Source organism: Ixodes scapularis, unplaced genomic scaffold, assembly GCF_016920785.2.
Source record: "Ixodes scapularis isolate PalLabHiFi unplaced genomic scaffold, ASM1692078v2 PGA_scaffold2__306_contigs__length_199485367, whole genome shotgun sequence".
Taxonomy (NCBI): Eukaryota; Metazoa; Arthropoda; class Arachnida; order Ixodida; family Ixodidae; genus Ixodes; species Ixodes scapularis.
In genome coordinates, this window is record NW_024609857.1 from 90,359,351 (window position 1) to 90,377,101 (window position 17,751).

Below are 17,751 nucleotides of genomic sequence, written 5' to 3' on the forward strand. Positions count from 1 at the left end.
GGGTCCAGGGTGAAGAATAAAAATCATTATGATCTTAATCGTGATCGGAACCAGAGTAGTTTCACTACGATGATTTAGATCGAGCCTTTCCCGCAAAAATAATCCCGAAAAAAAAAAAAAAAAAAAAAAAAATATATATATATATATATATATATATATATATATATATATATATATATATATATATATATATATATATATATATATATATATATATTTCGTTTGTCTATGTACTAAATACTTTCACATGAAAAAAAAAAAAAGATTTAGAAACACGAGCGAAAAGAACTTCCGAAAAAATCCGACCGCTGAGCTTGATTCCTACCTTTAAATTCAATCGTCAGCTGCGTAACGTCTTATTGCAATAAAATCAGAACGCAAAAGAAACGAAAACGAGAAAAGTAATGTGCTATTCCAATCAAGACAGATCTCAAAAGAAAAAAGAAAATAAAGATTTTTAACTGATCTTAAAAGGAAAGGTAACTAACTAACTAAAAAAATCAAGTTGTTTTTGTTTTCGCATGGAGGGAATTACATTCGATGGATGCGACGCTTCGTCTAGTTCGTTGCCCAGAGATAACTTCGTTTCACGGAGACGACGACAAATTAGAAACTTACAGAGCGTCACCGAAAACCACTAGATCCACTTTTATTAGAACGACTTGAAGCTCGTGGGAAACTCGGGGGCGCACGAAAGGTACCAGATCGTGCAGAAGGCGCAAAGCCGGCACTGGCAAAACGCGGATAATTAGATTATCATCGCGTTCCGCCACTGCCAGCTTTGCGCCTGCTTCAAAAGTGGTAACTTTGGTTACCTATCTGACATATCGTAACAATTTAGTTAGACTTTTAAACAAATCTGAAAAATCACGCGAAGTCGTGCCCGTGCGGCCTTGTTTTTCAGGGTCACGTTGTCTTACGGCTGACTCCGCAAATTCAGGCGGTTTTTTTTTTTTTTTTTTTTTTTTTTTTTGCTGAATGCTGTCGTTTTCCGAATTCTTTTCCGGAGGACTCCGCCCGTGGGTGGTGTCGTCGGCCCGGGCAACGCGCGCTCTGCTTTCGTCGCGGGGATGGGGGTCCCGACTTTGTTTTGCAGTTAACATAATTGAGCGAATCGCCGGACCTCGTTGGCGGTCTCGGCGTGCTCGTTTTTGTTGGTGGAAAGTCCCTCTTACCAAATGAGAGCAGCGAGGCACGTAGAAACGTCAATGTGGGCGTGCGCATGTTTTCCGTTTCAATATGGGTGAGCATCGCGTACCGCGGCTTGCGGTCGTATATTACACGAAGCACGTAAACGATCCCGCAGGGTAGAGCAGTTGTACTTCACTGGCGAAATTCGTCATCTACGGCAGAGAAACAAGAAGCCCATTGAAGCTAACTTGACACTGCGCGAACACACGCGCAGCGTAATTCACTGACAGTCCGACAGAGATCGGATGACCTCGACCGTGAGGTTGTACTCGAACTCGGCGCAGCGCGTGGGAGAGAAGAGGTGGCCGCAACAAGCACTTTCCTTTTCGGGTGATGAAGCCTGTGGCACCAGCAGTCCGCGGCGGGTTCGTCGATTTCGAAATTAATACGTGGGTGAAAAGAGTAATATTTGTATAGACTGTAAGATTTAGAACATCGTCGTCAGTCGTCAGTATTGACTTCAATAACTCGTCTACCTCTAACAACCACAAAATTGAACGTAACTTAGTATCTTCAAGTATTGCTTTGAACTCGTTAGAGTGCAATAGACGAGGTTCACTTAAAAATGTCGTCAGACGTATAACTGCGTACGTATGTAGGCTCCAGGTTGAGCGTTACAACAGGAACTGCGATGGAACGTTGCCAAAAGAGGCAGTTGCTGCTGCGACGGCAAACGTCTCTTTCGAACGTTCAAGTGGGAAACGGATTCTCGAAATTGCCGAAGGGGAAGAGGCAGGCAAGTTGATACACAACTTTCCCAACTTAGCTGAGACTAGAGAACAATGAACAAACAAAACAGACAAGCACGCAGGGACGTCTCAAACTCAGCTACTTCTTAATGAACAAACAGTCTAGCAAAAAAGAGCGCGCGCGCGTGTACAGACACACGCACGCACGCACACGTCACACCGTCCCCATTGGTCTAAAACGTCTCGCAAACAGGATAACAGAAAGAAAGACCTCCAAACTTCTCCGGGTAACTCAGTTTGGACCCTGCGCCCCACACTCAGTTTCTCGGGTATCTTTTTTTTTTTTTTCCTTAGTCGCGAGTAAATTATGGAAATCCCGGAACGCACTCCGTCGCTCGCTGAATGCCGCAGGGGCGAAAAACAACGACGGCACTTCAAAGGATCCCACCTAACGGAGGGACGATCGCTCACGAGCTCTCGACGCTAGCGGAATGCAAGAGAACATCTCGTTAGAATCTTCACAACACCCCGAAGAAAGGGAGGGAAATATATACATAGAGAGAGAGATTTGCGCGCGACAAATCCCCCCCCCCCCCTTTCCCCTTTTCCGAAAAAAAAAGGCAAAGTTGTGTTTTGCGGCGGCAACGTCGTATCTGTCGTCGTACCCCCTAGGTGCAACATTGTGGAAGATATGGACTCCAGAGGCAGGCGTGCATGATGTGCAAAGAAGAGTATACAAGCTCGTTGACAGAAACAACCGCGTGCTCGGTGGATGTTGCCACGGTTCTCGGATAAACTAGTTATTGGGGCACTAAACTCATCAAACGCAAAGTTGGAGCTGAAGTTGATGGGGCTCGCCGATTGGACACTCGCAACGCCGCCGCCGCGCTTTTGTCCAAGAAGGGCAATCGGCGCGCGCCGCTAACTTTGGGCTTCAACTACGTGTTTGACGAGACTCCTGGTCTGGAAACACTTCGGAGGTTTCCGCCCTTAGTGGCGACGTGCGCGATCAAAGGCCTGGCTGTAGTCGGCCTTCCACTATTGCCCAAATGCTTAGTATGATGTCTCGAGTATGACGAATTTTACTTTCGTACGAGAAACGCCTCGTGCATTGTACAGGGACCATCGAAATCGTCGCTGGAAATCGATAATTCTGATCGTGACGTCACAGATAGGCATTTGAAAGGGAGCCACCGAAACATCTCGCGCCAACCCTCCCCAACTTTCTTGGACGACTCGGCGAATGCACGAAAATGAGAATTTCCACTGAACAACAACAAAGATACCAATGTTTTTCAGGATTATTTTAGATGACAGTATTAAAATATTGGAGAGCTTTAGATAACCGTTGCAGCCAGAGCCGTTTATACTGAGAGAGTTTGGCCGATGGGCGGAGCTTGTTGGCCGCTAGAACAAGCGGATTTCGCGATAACACAATATGGCGTCACTTCTTTGTCTTGTTCATTCCTGAGAAATCGCGTAGAGTTCCTATGAGTCAGAGCCACAATATGGCGGACGGAAGTAGTCATCCCCCGGTTGTCAGACTACGCTGCTTTGGTTGTCAGACTGTCAAAATCTCCTTAAGAAGGCCAAACTCTCTCAGTATAAACGGCTCTGGTTGCAGCATTCCGCGTACCGCACTACCGGAGCCTTTGAAGCAGGCTTTCACGCGCGTGCCCGGATGATACATGACCTCGGGGGGCGCGCTCAAAAGCATGCTTCAAAGGCTCCGGTAGTGCAGTGCGCGGAACACGGTCTGCTAAAATTGCCTATTAATAAGCGGTACTTAAACTTTTGGGCGGGTCTAGTCTTTATTCCACAGCTCTATCTCTGCAGTTATTTTCTTTTTCGTTGAATCTTTATGCTTACATTTACAAAATGATCAATTTCTGCTTTTCTTGGCAAAATATTGTATATGCTCCATACCATGTGAAGAGGGTATGAAAAGGTCTACGTGGCCGCCACTCAAGGTACAGCTATCAAATGTGAGAGTTTACCTAGATAGACTGCATTTAACTGCTCATGCATGCCTCCGTTGTGGAAACTCGTAGGCGTGCATGAGAAAAGAAAATGCATGCACCCCACCGTCTTTGTCCTCGTTCTTTCGAGGAAGCAAGGTGAAGGCCTGACATTAGCCAGCTCGATTCAACCGCGCGTTCCAGCCAAGTTATTGTAGCCCACCATAGCCAAGTCTAGCCAAATTTCCCCCATGCCCACACCGTTGCCTACCCGGATAGCTGCGCTGCCGGAACCAGCCGGTATTTGCAACGTTAAATAACTAGACGGAATCGTCGGCGCCGCAATTCTCAAGGTGGCGGCGTCTTTAAAATAGGGTCTATACCAACCTCTGTCACTTGCGAAAATTAATATCATTTCCAGGGAATGTCTTTCCAATTATGAATGACATTAATCATGGACCGTGTCACACCCAATATTGTAACATCATTAAATGCCACAATGGTGATGATTAGGCTAATTCGCTTTACCGAAATACTTGGGTACCGTATTCGAAAGAGAAAACGTGGCTTCAAGATTCCCCGATGGCCTCAATATCATTCAAATCCAATTTTACGAAGTTTTTAACGTGGACATGTTATTAGTTGCTTTTATTAGCATTGTCTTCATCGAATTTGGCACCAGCTGGGACCAAATTCAAGAATGCCGCCCCTGACTTCCAGACTGTCGTTACTGCTTCCAGGACGTCTAGTACCGAATGATAGAAACAAAAATGGCTCCTCCATCTTATATTAAAAAGCCCCTGAAAAGCAAAAAAAAAAAAATTTTTTTTCTTTTTTAACAATCTAATTGGGACACGCGTGTCAAAAAAAAAATTACGCATTAAAAAAAAAAATAAGAGCAATATTGACGACGAGAGATTTATTTGAAATTCTGGGCGCAAAGTTTATGATGTCACGGAATGGTCATTCGCTCTTTTGACCTGAACGAGATGGTCATTCGCTCTTTCCACCTCAAAGTGAAGGCGAAGCCGATCCTCCTCTCCTCCACGCGCCCGAAATGTGGAGAGAAAACAAGTGGAAAAGAGGTGACTGCCGATTAAATCGCGACTCGCGCCGTGAATATTGCTCTAATTTTTTCCCCGCGTAAAATTAATTTTTTGACAAGCGTGTCCCAACCAGACTGTTTAAAGAAAACGCTTATTTTCTCTTCCGGGGCCCTTTAAGGCACGTAAGTTGTTCTCTGACATTCTATAATATAAAGGCCCGTTCACACTCTTGCGACCGAGTACGACTGAGAGCGACGAGATCTCTTAAAACTTCTTAAATGTTTTTAGAATGAGGGAACACACTTAAACACACTGGCATTGTGGCGCCCTCTATGCGGTGACCCAGGAACTGCATTTCACAAGAGCGAAGGTTTTGCGGGATTTCCGAGGTCAAATGTGCGTAATACCCATAGAAGGACTCGTTTATAACATTGACAAAAGTTTTTCGAGCCAAGAAAGAAATGATAATGCGCGAGAAATAAAAAAAAAAAAATATATGCCGGACCGCCGAGTTTACAGTGCTTCCCAATAGATGGCGCCAGTGTGTTCTCTGGTTTAAGAAGTTTTAAGGAACCCAGGTTTAAGAGGTCGCAAGAGTGTGAACGGGCCTTAATACTTTTGAATGACATAAAAACAAAGATATATTTTATAATGCACATAAATAACGGCATTGTATGCTGCCCTTTCTATTATTACAATTTCACGTGCTCGTCTTCCCGAGTCTATGACATCTAGATTTTTCACTTAGTCCGAGACGAGCAACTGCTAATGAGTTCTCCCAGACTCATTCGGAGGGCGAACGTCATTTTCAACTAATGTCATCGAATGTTTCCGTGTGGCAGAGAACAAATTAGATACAGGGGCGAATGCCATTCGCTAGAAATTACATTAATTTTGCCCTGTGCCAATTTCAGATGACGCGCAGATTGAATTTTTCGCTGTGCGGCGCGCAACTTTGCTCGCCTCTGACTCCTTAAAGGAAAACTGAAGTGGTTCTTAAAAGGAAAACAAAAGGATAGAGATGAATTTTAGCGTATTTTTGTCCCGTGAATTTGAACATCACGAGCATTTGACCCGAACGTATAAATAAATGCGAGAAAAACTGAAAAAAACAAAAAAAAAAAAACACCTGATGGGTGTGACGTCATAGCCACCGGTTTCGGCTGCCTTGCGCCTGCTGCTTCTGAGGGAAAGCGTGCAGCGTTTTCGGCTACTCGGGTCAAAGCTTGCGGAATGTGCAGAAACGCTGAAATCTCCGTATTAGCACAGCACAATTTTACAGCCGAGCTGTTAAGGGCTAGTTTCCCCAGGATCGCGTCCCCCGCAAAGAAGTGAAGACACCGAACTCTGGACGCCTACCGCCATCTATGAGCGACGGCGGAAAGCCACGCATCTCGTTGGCGCCGTCGCTCATAGATGGCGGCAGCCTTTCCACTCTGGCTCAGGGGGGTAAAGGTGGGTGAGGAGGAGTGGCAAATCCCGTGCGCCGACACTCGGGGTCCCGAGTGAACGATCGCAAAAGAGAGCGACAGAACACGAGAGAAAGAAAGCAACGTTGCCATGGTAAACGCGAAGAGTGAAACCTCTCAGCAATATAAACAGTGATAATTTAACGTTCTAAACTAAATTCTGAGCTATTCTAACGCTTATAAAAAGCAATAAAGTCATTACGCTGCGTTAACTTCCCTTCTGTCGAAATCTCGGAAATCTGGTGGTTGCGCAGTTTCGTATTCCTCAACCGCGCCCAGCCGCGCCCCACCGGCGAAGCCGGGTATATGGTTTAGTTTAGCGTTAACGCGAGGCCGTACATCTGCGCGCTATGCAAAAAGAAAGCTTCGAAAGGAACGTGAATATCTTTCCACCGGTAAGTTCGTGGATTGTTGAAGTTCACGAAACTGCTCTGATGATGTAACCGTGTTTGGGACCCAGAGGGTCTGCCTGCATGGTCCGCCGCTTGCGGCAGTCAGAATGTATGGGAAAATGGCGGACCTTTTCCTCTAGAGTTAGTATGTATGATCTCTATGCCCTGACTCGCCGACTTGCGGCCGGCCATTACTTTCCATCGTACAGCTCCGCTGGTCTTCCTTCTTCACCAGAGTATAACGGCTGAAAGTTTTTCCTCCCACCGAACACGCCTAGAAGGAGGGGTACTTTAGCGGTACTTTGCAAGTGCTGTTGCGGATACTTGGCACGTCAACCTGAAATATAATTTTAATATTCGTTATCCTGAGGGGCAAATGAAGACGATACCGGTGCTTTTCCTCAAATACAGAACCGTTTCAGTTTCCTTTTAATGGATCGGAGCATTCTAAATCGGTTCCGAGAAAATCAAATAAAAAAGCAACAATGTTTAAAAAATCCTTTTTTATTTTTTTTTAGTGCCGCGCTTTAAAGCGTGTTTCGAGGTGGAAGTGCGAGTATATCGTAGTACGAAAATTCGACCTACTAGAGCTCTCCGTTATTAGAGTATCTGGGCAGCTGTGACGAAAATATTTACCTCTTAGGAGTTGTATTTAAAGGGCAACTCCGGCCAAAACTCAAAATGAATTAAATTACTGGTACCGCTTTAGTGACACAAAATACGACCCCAGCCAAAATTTCGCGTCCGTAGGACGCCGCATTCTCAACTAATGCCGATAATAAAAACGCCACCCGCCGCGAGCCGCTGCTCCTTAGCGGGCGGCCGGCGGGCTGCCGATCGCTAAAGCAACATCGGGCCGTGATGTCAACATCGTTCTCTTTTTTTCCTCCGTTCCGGACGGGAGCACGGCACAGCCGTCGCGCGCGCTTCTTTGTGCCGCTACCACCGCTACTTCGGCTTGTAATTGCGTGTTTAGCCGTTGCTTTTACTTGTAGCCCGTGTAGCTTCGGTATAGCCTTTTGTTTATTTGCTTGTGAGGTCTCCTAGACTCGTTTTAGCGAGCAACTCGGTGCGCCCAAGACTGCCCAGCTGTTCCTCGAAAGATGCCGAGTACAACTTAAAGCGCTGTGGGCTGCTCAAACAAGCCGCTGCGCAACCCGGAGCTGCTTTTTCACAAGTTTCCAACGGATCGGAAATTGGAGAAGCTGTGGGTGAACGCTGTTCGACGAGTGGACTTTGGAAAGCCTTGGACGTCGACCCCCAGATCGAAGCTCTGCTCCGATCATTTTTCGCCAGAGAGTTACGAACGAAACCTACGGGTGTTGGTTGCTTGTGGCTTGTCAGCGAAGGGGTCGAGGCTTAAAAAGGATGCCGTGCCGTCGCTCTTTCCCCATCGTACATGTACAAAAAAGGTAAACATGATAAAAGTATCCTTATCAATAAATAAAACAGTCATTGTCAAGTGCAGTGTTGAAGATTGAGCATTCATGCTCCATTGAATGTCTGTTGAATGGGGAATGGTGGGCATGTAGAGTACAACCACTAACTAGCTCCAAGCACTGAAGCTTGTAATGAAAACGAAAACAATGTTCTGCTTTGCGTCATTACTTGTTTACTACGCAATCTCGTGCGTAGTATTCAGGTCCGTAGCGACTACTAGCGAACAGCCGGCGCGTGAAGCTCATACGATATAAACATTCGCCTCCTAATCGTTCCAACCCGTTACGCAGCAGTATTAATTAACATTGCGCTTGTGAATACCACAAGCGACTTTAAAGAAATCGCGAAAGTTCGGATTTGTAAGTTACAACTCTCTAATTTGCCCGAGTTCGGCTGGAGGTAAATATAATATTTAAGAATGCAAAAAAAAAAACAAAAAAAAAACACACTTGCCTTAGTTAAAAGTTACGAAGGAAAACTTAAAATCCTATGTATTCTAATAAAAAAAATTGTTGTGGGTGGGGGTTGGAATGCGGAAGGAAAAGAAAGTTTTCTCACCTTGCTAACGTTCTCTGTTTTCCTTTATCACCCACAAAAACTTTTGCTAGCTTTGAGGAAAAAATGACTGCCCAAATAACTTTTTTTTTCTTTTTTTTTTTTAGTGCGGCAAGTTTTTTTTTTTTTTTTTTTATTTGTACAAAGATTTACTACCTGGACGAACTTATGTGGTGAATTAGTGTTGTAGCTCACAAATTCGGCTTTTACGCGCCTGAGGAAAAAATAACGAAAAACAGACGTCTACAGCTTGACACACGTCTGTTCGGTTGTTGCGGAACGCGCCGGAGAGCCTCAAAGCTTCGTGTCTGGGACTGACCCGCCGCGCGAAAGCGCCAGCACTGTACGTCACTGGCAGCGCGGCGTAGAGCAACGCCGCTCCATCCACGGAGCCCCGATGACAATTTAGGCCTAGCGACGAGTGCGGGAGACCGCACGCACGCCGACAGGTGCCGAGTACGGCACCGAACGAGTTGACGGGTTTTCCAGTCGCTAGCTTTTGGGTATAAGCACTAACTCTTGCTACATATGCTGGATAACTACCACATATACAGAATTAAAACAAAATCAGTTTACCTTCTATCTTTAGATGACTAGCGCAACAAAGGTAGGTGCCGCTTGGACTGCGTACTCGCTGAACGAGAACGATCTTGGCGTCACGTCCACATAGCGGCTGATTTCCAGTGTTGCCGGAACCTCGAGCGGCTAGTTTCGGTTTTGTCGGCCGCGCCCCAAACAAAACTTTGAGACGTCGATACCTTTAAAACTACGCACAATAACGAGAAAAAAATTACACCTTGCAACTCAGGGGCGCTAACTGCACTAAAAACAGCCATAATCCCAAAATCGAAAGTATGGACCGGAGTTGTACTTTAAACAAGTTGCAGAGCCTAAAACAACAACAATCCCGAAATTCTGACAAAAAAAAATAAATAAAAAATAAAGCTCCCGTTTTAAAGGTTACGTAAAGCATGACGTGTAAGCTCAGAGTTGCAGGGTTCAAGTCCAACTAGTAAACAAAACACTTTCGTATAACTTTTTTTTCTTTTTTTTTTTTTTTTTATGCATGACGTTACGAGGTGCACGTGTAAGTGCTTTGGGATTTCGGAGTTTTATTTTTTTGTGAAAATCAAAAAACCTCCTTCGCAATGTTTTTTTTTTGTTTTTTTTTTTTTTTGGTATGGCTAATTTTGTATTTATTGGAGTTTACATATTCTAAATGTTTACTTCTTACAAATAACGGCGTTTTTGGCAGAGCGTAATATTGTCGTATTCCCAATTGTCTAACTCGAGTAATTTAATGACAACAATAAATATAATATTTCCCGATAAACGGATCAAAGGACACGAAAGTCGTTTTAATTGTGAGCAGTATATTTTCAAGTACTCCACATGAAATCTGTAGGACATGGCTACTACAATTACGGAAGCCCTGCCTCAACTTCTAGTATAAAATGGCCCGAACAAATTAAACTGAAACAGAAAAGCAAAAACAACTGAACAGTGGCTCAAAATAATACGCCCTTTACTGGAAGCCGTCGTTACCCAGAACGGGCAATACCCCAAAAATGCGGCAACATTGTGTTTGGAGCCACAAAATAAGCTTCAGAGTAAAGACACTCGAACCGCATCGATGCTTCAAATCATTTCTTGCCGCTAATCTGAAGCTTTATCTGAGATCGCAGGAAACGGTTTTCCGCCCTCCAGAAACATCGAAACAGTTCGGGCCAGAGCAAAACGATCCTATGCCGAAAGCTCAGAAAGTGGCATTTTCGAATCGTAACAACCGCAAACTGCGTCCTCTCTTTAGTAAGCACCAAAAATGGCAGCGCCCACAATAAACTCGGGGAATGGAGTGCCCGTGCTTTAAGCGTATAGCTTATACTACAGCGACTCTGACTGTGTCGTCGATTATAGACGCTTTACACACGCGCCAGATTGCAGCCGTCATTGGTGACCTTCTCTTGTCTTACCGAGATGCCGAGCAACTGAAACGGTAGTTCACGATCCTCTACAAAAGCCGATGCTTTAGAAAAGGACACAGCAAATCTAATATGGCAATAACCTGGCCTGCTATGGTAATGATCAAGTGAAATAAACGAAATAAGAGGAAACAAAAACTGAAGGTCAGTTATGGCGGCGTCCATGCACAGATGTGTCGTCGATCTGTTGCTGTTGGCCGTTGTTCTATGCGGACGTTGACGACAAACAGCCCTTGATCGAATTAATCATCCAAGTTAAAAAAAAAATTTAAAAATGCGTTTTTGCTTTTGTTTTTGTTTGTTAGTGTAATTACGAGTATCGGAATTTTCAAAAGAAATTCGATGGAATAAAAATTTTACCAGCAAATGTCTTTTTCCTATCTTTTTTTTTTTTTTTTTCGTTTTACCTACGTACCTATACGTATATGTGTTTGAACCGTACAGGTAAGAGTTAAAGCACTGGATATCCTACAGGCACGTAGCCAGGATTTTGTTTCGGGGGGAAGGGGGGGGGGGGGGGGGGGGCCCGCCCGTGACAAAAATGCTGTATGAGGGGAGGGGGGAGAGGAAGGTCCCAGCAAAATGGAAGATTTCGGGGGGGGGGGGGGGCCGGGCCCCATGGGCCCCCCCTGGCTACGTGCCTGATATCCTACTTATCTAAGTTCCCGCCATAGTTCGACCGTGCTGCGGGTGCTCCTATTGGACGTCGGCTACGAGTCGCCATTTTTGGCTCATGGCGCATCCCAGATTCAGACGCGCACGCTCCTATTGGTCTGCTGTGACTGCCGGTGATGCGCCGCCGTTTGCGAGCACGCACCTATGCGACTACAGCAGATGCGCCGGCGCCGTGTCAGTCATCAAACGATTACTGACACAAGTAAGTACAGCCCATTACCATAACACGCGATCTCATTACGCTGCAACACGGGCAGTAAACAAGAAAAGACCGACGCCACGTGTTCTTTCAGGCTCCACCAAGAGAGCTGATGCACGGCTGAAAACGTAAATGAGGTTAGAGTGCGTGCGATGCGAAAAAACACAAAAAACACGAAGAGAACCCCACGAAAATTGGCAGATCCACATTGAGCCTTCTGTTTAAACCCTCATCAAATACAAACTACAAACAAAGATAATATGCACAAAGGAATGCAAAAACGCGAACCAACCGATGAGGGGCATTTACCGCGAATTAGCGATTAATTATCCTTCATCTCTCTAGCAGGTTCGTGTCGTGGCAGGTATAAGCGTGCACACACGCACATACGACACTTTCGCTCATGCGGGCGAATCCCCGAGGCCGGCGAAGCGTGCACACACAGCCCCAGCTTCCCCGTCTCACCGTAACTTGACAAAGGGCCAAGGCTACGGTCCCATGTGAGCCAATCAGAGCGTCGCAGGGGGACACCTGACTCCGTCTCACGAGTTGAGCGCAGTGCTGTCGACGCCACGAGCGGGAGAGGAAGGGAAAAGCCGCTCTTGCACCAATTTTGAGTGACGGGCTAATCATGTACTTGCAGCACGTGATCATATCTCTGCTTGGCCTCTATCAGTAGTGCGTCTGGCTCGCAATCACAAGGTCGTGAGCTCAATTCCCGCCTAAAATTCTTAATTTTTTTTAAGGCAAATTAATTATTTTTTTAAAGTAAAATCATTTGAGACATGCGGCGACCTTTATTTCGGATTACATTTAACCTTTTAACTACTTTCCTTCCATGCGTGAAGTTACGTGAGCGTTGTGGGTTGTTTGAAATTCCCGCACGAGGTCATGTGGCTGTGACGTCATATGACCCTACGAGCAATCAGGATTTTCCCGTCACGACGCCAACGTCGTGACGGGAAGACGCGTCACGCGCTCCTTAACGCTGTGGGTCCGGGCAGAGCCACTATATAGCGACCTAGTGTCACTATATAGTGACACTAGGTCCGGGTAAGAGGGGAGTCCCTCCTTCCGTAGCTGCTTGGGCTACGCTCTCCCCCGTGTTCCTTTGGTATACGCTGTCAAGCGCTTCGCCTGCATCGCTCTGATTCGCCCCCAAGGGGCCGTAGCGTTCGAATTTTGCCAAGTTACGGTGAAACGAAGTATAGTCGATCGACCACATAGGCGAAAAGAAAAGCGCCATCTAGTGTACTCGTGATTAATTATCAGAGTTCCGCCGTATATTGGGCGGTTCCCGAAGCAATAGATTCGCCCGAGAGACAATGGTCCCGGCAAAGTGGGAGTCGTAGATTTAAGATATGAACACGTACTACAAGTCCAGTACAAACCCTTCACACAACGTCTTCGATAAAGACTGTGCGCTGACCTGGACGGCACAGTTCACCGTTTGAGTGACGAGTGTTGCGACCTCGTTGCTGACAATTCCTTTTCCAGAATTACGCAACAGTCTTTCTCTTCCTTCAACCAAATATAAAGAGCGACCCACTGAGCGTACAAATACATCGTCATAATATCATGAAAACCGAATTAAGTGCAGATGCGCCTTGTCCACAGCTGGCAGATGTGAAGAAAAAAAATTTATATTATATTATATATATATATATATATATATATATATATATATATATATATATATATATATATATATATATATATATATATATATATATATATATATATTATATATATATATATACACAGTTGCCGGCCATATGAGCTACCCCGGCCGAACGCCGACCGGATCAGCGAAAATCCCGCACGCGGCGCGTCGAGCGTTGCCGCGTTTTGGAACCGGGCTATTGGGACCAAACCATTCCGTTATCAAAGGGGTGAACTCATAGCTTTTGTCGGAATCTCGGCCTTTAAAAGTGTGAATCACAAAAACATGGCCGATTAGAATTGCCGTCTTCGGGTGTTGGCCCCAAGTGTTCGGATATGATGGTATACCTGCTGATAAACTGGAACTTGCTTTAAGCGTAGATAAAGCAGCAGTGTTGATCGATGCTTACAAATGTAAAGACCCTATGCTTGATATGATATTAGGCATGACAACAATGATCCCTCGGCAAGCGAGATGTGGCTGACCAGGAAGCCATCTGCAAAGTCATCGTGTAGATCAGGGGTGGCCAGGCTGGCCCGGCCTAAGAGCCGCAAACAAAACAATAAAACTTTCAAGAGCCGCGGGAAGGTGGAGGGGGGGGGGGGGGGGGGGGGGCAAACTTTTGTCCAGAGCAATAAAAACTCGAACTACTTTCATTCTGCATGTCTGAGTCAAAAGCAGTTCAACTGTAAACAAGGAAATAGTAGCACAAGACTACCAAACCGCAACCTGTCTTTCGACTTAAAACGCATTCCATTTCCCTTTTTGGGAAAGTGCTCGTGGGACCGGGAGGGAGGGGCGAGGAAGACGGAGGGGGGGGGGGGGGGTAGGCTAGGGAGTCGCGAGCCGCACTTTGACACGCAAAGAGCCGCATGCGGCTCCCGAGCCGCAGCTTGGCCACCCCTGGTGTAGATAATTACCGTTGGCGAAGCAACACGCTGCTGAGCGCAGAACAATACAGTCTCTTCAAAAAACGAGTTCATGAAAAATGCCTAAATCTTTATTCTGCTTCGACACAAATCTTCTTCTTTTTGTTTTTTATAGCATATCCCCTATAGATTAAATAAATTATTTCAAAGTTGCTTGTCATTGTCTAGTCTAGGTATAAGAAAGATTCTAAGAAAGTTTGTGCGTAGGATTACTCTTCGGGTAGGAAAGATTTAAAATGACAAGCCGGTTTTGCAAATAAAAAAAGTAGCATATAAACACGTCAGAGATATTATGCAGCGAAGAATTTCGATAAGCCGTCTGCGTTTACCTACAACCGGATGCGGGATTGTAATCGGCCGTGCTTCAGATTCACGTTCCAATACGCGGAATGCTATTAAACTTCCTGCGTCCACCCCTTTGATAACAGAATGGTTTGGTCCCAATAGCCCGGCTCCCAGAACGCGACAACGCTCGACGCGCCGCATGCGGGATTTTCGCTGCTCCGGTCGGGGTTCGGCCGGGGGAGCTCATATGGCCGGCGACTATATATATATATATATATATATATATATATATATATATATATATATATATATATATATATATATATATATATATATATATATATATATATGGCGGCTCTGAATGGCATGGTGATTATAGCTGTCAAGAATTTTGCATATATGGCCTATAATCAATGCGTGTCACTCGCAGTTCATTCGGCTCGAAAAAGGCAATAATGAACGCTCGACAATGCTAACAAAAGACAACAACGAAACATTAAAAGTCTCCCTGTTGGAGGCAGCGCAGGAATTTAAGCTAAAAAGCAAATCTATGAGAAGACGAGCGAAGGTATGGATACAGTTACAGTTGTGAATGCGCGATCGTTTGTTATCGTACTGTCACCTTCTGTCGCTGATTTTCGCGCGCTTTGTTTTATAACGAATGAGCAGCTTACACTTGTGTATGGATATAGCTTACGGTAATCAAGCTGGATAGACTCGATTGCCCGAATACCGCACAGTTTGAAGGGTAACGCAGAGAATATCTTCGAATATTTTGCAGCATGGTTAGACACTTCGCGGGACACATCTCGTTTGACGTTGGAAATTCCTGGGGAATTTCGATTTAACTGAATTTCCCAACCCGTTTAGCGCTGCCATCTGATCTATTGGAACTAGTATTGGTACAATATTACGACCAACACAAGTGGAAACGAATGACCTCGTTCAGCGCACCTGTCACATTTCTGCACTTTTTGGACAAGGGGAAAAAGAAAGGACGTAACAGAATGAGCGGATGTCCTGGGTTCGCAGCAATTCAACGCACCCGCGCGGCACTACAGTCAGCAAAGTTCATGGAGAGTTTTGTTTCGCCGGGATTTTTCTGACGTCCGTTCCACGTTTCTGTAGAGATGTTATGATTTCTCTTAGACTAGGGATGCATCTTTTTTAATGTAATAAGGGTAAAAGGCAGAAACGAAGAAACCTACATCTATAGTTTCTATAAAGAAAAGAAAAAGAAGCTTGACAGGCAGGCATGTAGCAAGTTGCTAAGTCCTGTGAAAAGTTCCCTGACTCGTTATTAAATAAAAACAGAGGATTAAAAAAAAAACGATGCAAAAGAAAGGATGCATCGGGAGAACCAAACAAAATATTATTTTCTCAAGTTCTCTTCCGTCCCGTCAATGCTCTCCGTATACAGGATACTGAGATAAGGAACTTCGGGCACCGCGAGGTTTCCGCACCCGTTTTATCGTTGCAAAGTTACAAGGTCTCACTCAGCACGGCAAAGAAAAAAAATAAGTCATATATACGGTTCCCACCTTGGTCGCCAACGAAAGTAGAAAACCCGATCGCCCGGAGTGACCATCTGTTGCGAGTTAATTAATAAGGGCGGTGCAAGCCCCGCAGTCTTTTTCACTTTAGCAGAGCGAACGCTGGAGAGGAGGGTGCCATAGAGTAACTGTATATGCTCCGCTTAAGCAGAGCCTATACAGTTACTCTAGGTGCCACCAATTTTGACGAGGAGAGAGTTTTGTGGGAGAGGCTTTTCTTTTGACCCTATTCGGCAGTGACAAGCGTGCACAGATGAAACAGCTCTAAACAGTCGCTTTCTTTTTAACCATTCTGATGTTAGCCTGAGACTGAGGCAGGAAAAGAGGAAGTTTCAAAGTAGAAGAAAAAGGAACAGTCGAGGATACGTCTCTAACACAGCTAAAGACAAGTTTATTCGGTCACCCTCTTATATACACTCCACAATCTTCACCACAGAACCTTCGCGACCTCCAAAGCCAAAAGATAACAAAGAACTCATCTCTTTCCACCACAATAATCAAACGACCTTGACAATCCTACAAAGCCCCCTCACCAACACAACCTATCTCCTCTCTCCCGGAAGACGATCGACCTTCGCGAGATAGGTTGTGTTGGTGAGGGGGCTTTGTAGGATTGTCAAGGTCGTTTGATTATTGTGGTGGAAAGAGATGAGTTCTTTGTTATCTTTTGGCTTTGGAGGTCGCGAAGGTTCTGTGGTGAAGATTGTGGAGTGTATATAAGAGGGTGACCGAATAAACTTGTCTTTAGCTGTGTTAGAGACGTATCCTCGACTGTTCCTTTTTCTTCTACTTTGAAACTTCCTCTTTTCCTGCCTCAGTCTCAGGCTAACATCAGAATGGTTAATTTCCACCAGCTCGCCTGCGCACTCACTACAATATCAAGCTTTCTTTTTGTTGTAAGCACACCGACGAATCACCTCCTTACGTTGCACACACTAAACATGCTATACAGAGAGACAACGAATTCGCAAAAGCAAGGCCTATCTGTAGGTTAGTCCAGTTGCCAAGAGTCGACACATTTCGGTTCATCCTCGAGTGTACCGTACCGGAATCAAATCAAATATGGCAGCACGTACCTCTATGACCGTAGACGGTCCCACGCGGGATCTGATTCTCAATCAAGCGGCCGTGATATATCAGTACAATAAGCCTATAAGCGGCGCAAATAAAAGAAAAAGAAACACACACACAAAATGTGCAATAAAAAAAAGAAAAAAGAAGGAAAGCACAAGAAACACGAAAGCGACAGACAAGGCGCCATCTTTGAGGTCGTGGCCTCCGGATGATCGAAACTTCCAAAGGCTTCCGGCAGATGGCGGTAAAAGAAACAAAGATCGCTCGGCTTCCGTACATGCATGGAGCGCAGCGGACGCTATCCAGCCATCCCAGCCAATCCCAATGCCGCGTACGTGTCACGTGACCTTCCGGAGGGGCGCAATGAGGTGCGGGGCGCGGAGCGTGCAGGTGGTATACGCTCGCCAGGCCGGACTGACTGGCATGGCTGATAGCGGCGTCCGCTTTGGTCGTCAATAAAGACGAAGCGTAGAGAACAATCAATATCGTGCACAACGCGTCTATTTCCTCGACTCAACGAAGGCGAGAAGCGCAGTCAGACCTGCTGTTCCTCAAATGGAAGGTCAACGCAGTCCGACGGTGGTGTCGAGTCGAGCGTCCTTCGAGGCGTTGAATGGACGCGAGGCCCGGCCGAGCGCCGAGCCAGCACTC

At 45.5% G+C, this 17,751-nt stretch overlaps 1 protein-coding gene across 1 annotated transcript in view; it reads right to left on the reverse strand.

Moving 5' to 3' along the window:
• The window catches only part of LOC8040729 (cytochrome b5 reductase 4), a 96,879-nt gene extending 79,686 nt beyond the window's left edge, over positions 1 to 17,193 (reverse strand). Inside the window, exon 1 of the mRNA XM_042291949.1 lies at positions 17,103 to 17,193. The gene's annotated coding sequence lies outside the window, so the exon portion shown is untranslated. The remainder of the gene's footprint in view (positions 1 to 17,102) is intronic.
• Positions 17,194 to 17,751: the final 558 nt, after the last annotated feature.